Below are 7,590 nucleotides of genomic sequence, written 5' to 3'. Positions count from 1 at the left end.
CTGGTTCTGCTGATGGAATTCATATTTCTTTGTTGTAAATGTTCAGAGTCTGTGCAAAATGACAGAATAACAGCCTTTTTCTCAGCAAGATTTCCCTCCCCGTTCCAGATCCTGAAGTTTTTCTTTGTCCCTTTGTGATTACAATAGGACACAACTGACAGGTGGGATATATGGAATTTTTGCAAAACTCTATTTTTTTATTATTTCCTTTTTTAAAATGAAAATACCATGATAGGGACAGCCAAATCCATCTAACTCAGTAGCCTTTCTTTGGCACGAGCCAGCTGAGGTTGGCTAAGCAAAGAATAGAGAATGATCCTTCCTTGGGTAAGGATAGATAACTGCCAACAATCAAGAGGTCAGAGAATTTTTGAGCCAGACATTGCATCTGGGCTATTGTTTTTGATGTTCATCAATGGACCTATTCTTTGTAAAATTCTTTATTGCCATTTTTAATCCATTTATATCTCTTGGCTTCCACAACATCCTGTGACAGTGAGTTAACTATGCTTTGAGTAAAAAAATTGCTTGTTTCCTTTATTTTAAACACCATGACTCAAAATTTCAAATAGTGTACCCTCTTGCAAGGGATATAAGAAGGGTACAAGAAATATTGAACAAATGGTGCCTATCACCTATATTGGGCCTATTCACCTTCCTTATATCAGTCAACATAGGACATTTGCTGTATTAATTATCTCCTTTACCAGCTGAAGAGCTATAATTTGTTTACTGATTCCATACCTCTCATCATCTTTATCAACATTTTATCTACATATTTTTCACTCTACTGTGTCTTCTGGAGATGGAGTCACCAGAACTGCAGGGGACTGCAACAGCTATGGGAAGAGTCTTGGAACATGTAGTGTTAAAACATATACTTACACTGTAAGTTTTTCTAAATACCAGGCTAAGCTCCAATTTTTGGAATGGACCAGAGAAAATTTTAAAACCTGAAATTTCTCTTTATCTGTTTCTACCACTTTCAGGACCATCTCTGGATTTTGCCTTTGTTTAGTTGTTTTTATTAGAGAGTGATTCATGATTTTGGGGTTAGCTATACTTTATGTATGTGCTTCCCACCACTGTCTTTGGTTTCTGGCTCCTCTCTCTTTCTCACACTTAGAGCAACATGATATCCAAGTGAAATCAATCATAAACATAACGTACCCAAATTTGGGGTGTTATACTGCATTAATCTGTAAGGAAAGCTCTCTCTATTTACAATTTTATAGCATGCTTAGGTTTTTGATCTCAGCAGACACAATCCATTCAAAAATAAAAACATCAATTAATTAAGCAATTGTTGAGATCAGAAATCTGACACCCATATGGTGTCAAATTAGTGCCTGAAAGCAGTTAACTGCCAAGAGAAGTACATGCATCTGTTGCAAGAGATTAAAATGAAGTATCTATTAATTACTGAGAGTTTCTTGATTCAAAATTATATTGCTGAACTGATTTTCTTTGTGTTATTCATCTTTAATGTCATCACTTGTAAATAAAGACTTGATTCAAAACTATCAAGTTCCAAGCAAATGCTAAGTACCCTCTAAAAAGCAAGCAAAGGAAACTCAGCTATGAAGAGATGCCACAAGGCATGCACTGTGTTTTTGTTCCATTGCTAGGATCTACATAAAACCAGATGTATGCATGAGAGAAATGTTGCCTGATATAACAATGAGTAATAAAGAGTATCTCACAATCATAGGATGCACGACACAATAATGAATTGTATATTACATGCTTAAAAAACAATTAAAACTGTCAGTTTCTTTTCAGTGGAAGTTCACTGGCAGAATTGTGATACAGCAAAAATTCCACTTCAGGTCTTTCATACTATTTTCCTGTTTTCATGTGTTCACGAATAAGAAAAGTGCAGATGTCAGAGGAACATACACTGTGTGTCTCTGTATCCAAGGAAATAATTGTTTCAAAATACACAGTTATCCGGTTACCATCAGCTTATTTTTAACATCTTAAAGTCAAAACTACATCTACTTGGATAACACTGAATCCCAAGTCAGAGATGTCTGCCTCAGTCAGGTCTCTTGATGCAGAAGGAAATATTTCGTGCTAACTCAAGTGGTGACATTCTTTCTTCTGAAACAATGACCTGATATTATTTTTATAGGGATATATGTTCTGTTTCTTTAAACATGTAGCAGGAAACCAAGCAGGATGGGGATGGGGAAAGAGCGTACAGCAGCAAACGTAGACTGAGGAGAAAGAGACCATGCACACATGTTTTTTAAGGAAAATACTCTTCTCCTTATTTTTATAAGTGTCTGTGTACAGGTGTTCAGGAAAAAAAAAAAGGCCAGGAAGCCTCACACTGCCAAGACTGGATTTTGTGTTTTGTGACTGCAGTGCAAGTGGGCCATACACTTGTAAACATAAAAGTCTTCTCTCACTTACCTAAGACTCAATCTAAATAACTCTTGCCCAAGCTACCTGCTTATACCTGCTGCCTCACCAGATAAATTACGTAGAAAAAATTATTTAGAGGTTATCAGCAAAATAGCTACTTCAGAAAACATATCTTCTCCTTACTTGTTCTTGTGGTAACTGTCTGCACATGAAGTGTAAGAAAGCTAAAAAACAGATACCTGAAGTAGACTGCCTCAGGGACAAAACTGTGAGTTTTCTGGTCATTTCCTTGGAGAAAATGGGAACTAAGCTATTTAACACCAATTAAATTCTCACCTTCTAGGGTAGGGAAATTCATATATCTTCAAAACACTGATATCAAAGACTAGAACAAATCTAAAGATGATAACTGATGACACTTTTGTTTAATAGTCAAGCTCATAAGCTAAATCAACAGTTTTAATGAAATCAATATTTTGGGGGGATAACTATCCTACCACAATCTTCCCGTTGGCTTTCCTCCAAAAAGGAAACTGAAAAAATCAGCAAGATTAGCGGGCACATAATTTTAAAAGTCTCTTTTTGGGACAAAATATTTTAAAGTTTTCTGGTTTGTTACTGAGCAATAAATCTCTCACACAATCACTCCTCTGTAGTTTTTCTTATTTAAATCTTTAATGAATGACAGTCTCTTCTCATGTAGGGAAGCACCCATGGAGTCACCAAATAAGACAGATATTCTAAGTATAACATGGAATGGTACCCTCCTGTTTTGTCTTCATTATGTATTTCTAGGGTCATGTCATTTGGGCTCAAAGATGAAAGAAAATGGACAAATAATGCCTTGATTAAAATATGTACCAACATCAGGCTGGTAAGAAATAAAATAAAGGTCTTGCAAAAAAAGATGTTATCATTTTTATTAATCAGCACTTTTCTATCAGCACCGGAAATTTACTGTTTCTCAGTTTAAAAATAAACAGAATTACTATGTAGAATTTCTTTTTGTGTGATGCCAATAATAATTAGTTTTCTATTAATGTTTCAGGCGAGTTTGATCACTATTCCTGCCTTGTGAAGTATCATAGCTCCTCCATGGTCAGTTGGAGGAGTAAGACAAGGTCCCCTTATTAAAATTGTGTCATTGACATGAAGAAAACCTGGGGATGAGCTCTTTGCATCTGATGGTTCCCAAACACAGCCATCAACTTGCAATGCTCCTCGGAAATTCCTCTCCCTGTGACACCATAAAACAGATAAAATAAACTCAGTAAAAAAGTGTAAATCCATTGTCTGAATACTAAATTCCAAGACTGAGTTGTCTCCCTACCTTGGTCCCATATACATCATCTTGTAAGGACTCCTGGAGTCATACTGGAGAGCTGTAACACCAAAATCTCTCCCCAAAAATGATTCTTTTGTACAGGCTTTGAAAGAGAGCCCTGAAGCTGCCTCCTGAGGGCTACACCTCTTGCTCTGGCATCTGTGGTGGGCCAAGCTCAGGCCCTTGGCAGAGATGAGCTTTTGGGGGCCACAGAGCAGTCCAGCAGCACCTCAGGAAGCACTGGAAGTCCTCAAGAGAGTGGAGAATGATCTCACATCTTTGGCTGCTCACAGGCCTCTCTCAATTATCTGTGCCAGGAGGGCCTGGAACAGCTTGTGGTTGGAAAGCTACCATGACACTTCAAATGACAGGAATATTATCTCCTCCTTAACATTCAAGTTCAAATCTGCATTTCTCAAAAAGTGTTGTGTGGTATTTCTCCCTAACTCTGCTTCACTTTGAAGACTCATGTAAATTGTTGTTTAATTGAGAGCTGGTTTAGAATGGGGAAAAATGTAAAATGTTCACAACACAATGGGAAAAATTGGGAAGTGCTGCAGGCTTTGGTGTATAAATTCCCTGTATCTATAGGTAGGTAGTATGATGGAACAATCTGCATTATGAAGTCATTTTGGTAATAAATACCTGTTTTATCCAGATGCTTCTAAATATATGGTACATGATGCAGCTATTTTGCATCCTAGTCAGCATCTAGTAGCATCAAATGCTCCTGAAAGTATCGAGCTACATCCATCTGATTTTATGAACAGGCAAATAGCCATTTTACACAGTCTTCTAACATCTTTAACTACCTGTGAAGAACACAGCAGGTTGTCCTCATGCACTTCTAAAATGTCCCACTTACTCCCTTATGCCTGGTTTTAATACATCTTTACAAGGGTCAGCATCTGTACCATGGCAGAAATAAATCTTTAACAGTGTTTGCCTGCAGATTTAAGGGGATAGTACATGTGTCTTGTTATTAGCATGAATATGGTCTAAATGGCACATACTTTTGTCTTAACAATGTTAGAAATGCTGCTCAAGAAGTCTAGACCAGATTGACCATGTGGTTTAAGATACATATTTGTATACATATTGGCATCCTGCAAATGTGTTGATAGCCTGCAGAAAAAAAGAGACAAGCTGGTTTTAATGGTTGGACAATTATTTACAAACATGTGCCTTAACTGCATAAAATCACCCACATAAAGCATCAAAATTTCCCAGAATCACAGATTATTTTTGCTGGTCTCATAGTCACCTACTGGATTCACGAAAGATGAGGGCGTTCACTGAGAACTAGTCTGAAACCATCCTCTGTTGCAGTTCACTGAGATTTGGATTAGATTATAAAAAAAAAAAATTTTTTAACATTTTCATTATCAGTTTGAGTATAGCTATAAATCCCTGTTCTATGCTGAAGCTGGGACAGACATCAGATCCCCAGGGTTATGCAGAGTTGTTAGCAGCCTCAGTGGGGCTCTTATGCACAGCTTGTTGCCAGCCTGCAGTGAAGGGATTTTGATATAAAAAATATTGCCAGCTGTAGGTGGAAATGTGTGACAACCAGAAATTCCTTCTGCATCTATGCAACGAACCAAGGTCATGAGTGACTTGCATTCTCTTGGAAACTCGGAAATTTTGTCAGCTCTATTTGAACTCAGCAACAACTCTGTTTAAATTTCTGTGAAGATATAATGGTATATTTAATCAGGTCCTAAAAGAGTAGGTTGTTCTGAATATATATGACATTGTATATTCACACACAAAGAGGTGTAATTATGTTTCCCATTTATATAAGACCACAAAGACTAACAAAAAGTACAGGAAAAGCCTTCAGGTTTTTTTTGTCTCCACCCTAGGTTGTCCTAATGCAATCCAAGAGGCATTCCTTTATCTCTTTGAAGAGAGGATACTGAATATCAGAGCATATTTCAGTATTATCTAGCTTGTTTTGACACTCAGAAATCTTAATGGAGACTAAAGCCTTCTTGAATCCATGGATCTAGGCATTCAAATTCATTTATCTATTTATAGTTATTTGGCTTAAACATTGCCTTTATGAGTTTCCAACGAAAAGCAGGATCTATAGAGTTGGACCCTACACAAAGAAAAGGAAAGTCACCAATAGAAAAAGCTAAAAATTTAAATGGAATTAATGAAGGAATGATAATTCCCATTTTATAGCATTACCACATGTCCACTGCCCACTGGATGGGCTCAATACGCACATCACATTTCTCTCCACTGACTCCAGAAAAAAGACACTGTTTAACAGCCTTGGGGCTGTGGGTGAATGAATTTCTCATCCACCTCTTTATCCAATTTGCCAAAGCAAGCAGCATCTTTGGTTCAACACCTACAGCCAGGACTCCCAGCAAAGCAACATCTAGTCCAACTTTGACTTAGAATACATAACAAAAGTAGGAGGACTTTTGAGACCTAGGACTGATTTTGTTTGAACTGTATTCTTTTGTGGGTTTGGACATTTCTGCTTTGTTTGTATTCCAATTTGTGTTATCCAGACAAGTTGGAAATGTTGTGTGTCAGTATCTTCCATATTAGGATGAGGTGAGCATGTTTAAGCTGAGATTCTTCTAATCATTTTCCATGCATTTCTTAGTTGGCTTGGTTTCTTTTTTTCTGGCTTTGTTCTCCTACACTAGTTCATTCATTTCCTGAAGTTTCACTTCACCTTGTCTGGTTTTTCCGTCTGCAGCATGTTGTTATGTGCATTTGGTGATGAGAATTAGCTTAAAATAATCTGTACCATAATTACTGACTTCAGACTTGTTTGTGTCTATAGGGAGATATCCACGACAAAACAAAATAACAACAAAGAGGGAAAGCTACCACTTTCTTCCATATTTGGACAGCCCAGATGTTATTTACAGCATTGTTTATGAAGCTTTTTCTTTGCCTTGCTGGCTTTGATCCAAACACGTTGTCAGTTTTGAGCACACACGTCCTGTCACATGGTGACTGTGTGCCCTTGATGAGTAAACATGTGGGAATGCGATTTATAAAGACAGGCTAGAGCAGCAATTAAGAAGAAAAAGAACTACAAATAAGACAAAGGAAATTAGGCAGGAAGATGAGCTAAATCTGGTCAGAATACAGGATATCAAGGCAACTGCACTGCGTGTAATTTATTCTTTAGTCACTAGCAAGTGTCAACATCAGTATGTGATGTCTGTGAAACTTTTATCATCAGTCTGCAAGAAGATCTCTCAGAGGGACTTGTTGCTACAGAATCCCCCAAGTGTGCGATCTTTGAAGGACAAAGAAGTTCATTATCATGTTTGGCACTTAGTCAAGTGATGAAGTTCTTCAAGAACATTTGGACAATGAACAAACAGAAGACTGTAAAATCTCCTTTTCCTATAAAGTCGAAGATGCAGAAGTTGCCAGTAAGGGCCCACAGAATATGTAGGAAGAGGAAAATATCTGACATGCATTACATTTTCATGCTAAAGCACAGTAATGCCACAAATGTTTCAGGCAATAAAATTCAGTCACACGAATATTTGGGTGACAGCAGTGAAAGGTTATGTACCAGAAGTCATGGGGCCTGGGAAGAGAGCATGAAGTATTGCTTATTTCCTTGTTTACAAACAAATCAACCCCAGGCAAATGCTGGGATTTGGGAAGTTCATCTAAGAGACTGTGGGCTGAGCAGCTGAATCTTGGGTCTGTTGTAGGAAGAGATCACTGCTCTATAAGAGGTGTACTTCATTATAAAGGCCATCATATCTGCTGTGGGAACTAGTAGTCCATTATCCCTATGTTTGATAGGACAGTATTCCAGTAGGAATCTTTCTTTTAGATTTACCTATCCAAGTCTATAGGAGAGGACACCAGGGGCAACTCCTTCCCCTCGGGAATTAATTTAA

General features: G+C 37.6%; 1 long non-coding RNA gene across 1 annotated transcript; it reads left to right on the top strand.

Moving 5' to 3' along the window:
* The first annotated feature begins 802 nt into the window (after positions 1 to 802).
* LOC116784832 lies at positions 803 to 3,728 on the top strand. The gene is made up of 3 exons (XR_004356263.1): positions 803 to 888; positions 3,166 to 3,244; positions 3,419 to 3,728. It is a non-coding gene; the product is annotated as an uncharacterized LOC116784832 (long non-coding RNA).
* The last annotated feature ends 3,862 nt before the right edge of the window (positions 3,729 to 7,590 follow it).

This window comes from Chiroxiphia lanceolata, chromosome 3 (genome assembly GCF_009829145.1).
Source record: "Chiroxiphia lanceolata isolate bChiLan1 chromosome 3, bChiLan1.pri, whole genome shotgun sequence".
Classification (NCBI taxonomy): Eukaryota; Metazoa; Chordata; class Aves; order Passeriformes; family Pipridae; genus Chiroxiphia; species Chiroxiphia lanceolata.
This window is presented reverse-complemented; position numbering and strand designations above follow the sequence as displayed.